The sequence below is a fragment of the Acanthochromis polyacanthus genome, chromosome 24 (genome assembly GCF_021347895.1).
Source record: "Acanthochromis polyacanthus isolate Apoly-LR-REF ecotype Palm Island chromosome 24, KAUST_Apoly_ChrSc, whole genome shotgun sequence".
Lineage (NCBI taxonomy): Eukaryota > Metazoa > Chordata > Actinopteri > Pomacentridae > Acanthochromis > Acanthochromis polyacanthus.
The window spans coordinates 3913740-3914084 of NC_067136.1; positions in this window are offsets into that span (position 1 = coordinate 3913740).

Sequence of the window (345 nt, forward strand, 5' to 3'; positions counted from 1 at the left end):
TACATCAGTTTATATATCAGATCATTTAAGTTTACATCAGTTTATATCAGATCATTTAAGTTTACATCAGTTTATATCAGATCATTTAAGTTATATCAGTTTAAATCAGATCATTTAAGTTTACATCAGTTTATATCATAATCATTTAAGTTTATATCAGTTTATATCAGATCATTTAAGTTTACATCAGTTTATATCAGATCATTTAAGTTACATCAGTTTATATCAGATCATTTAAGTTTACATCAGTTTATATCAGATCATTTAAGTTTACATCACATCATTTAAGTTTACATCAGTTATATCAGATCATTTAAGTTTACATCAGATCATTTAAGTTTACAT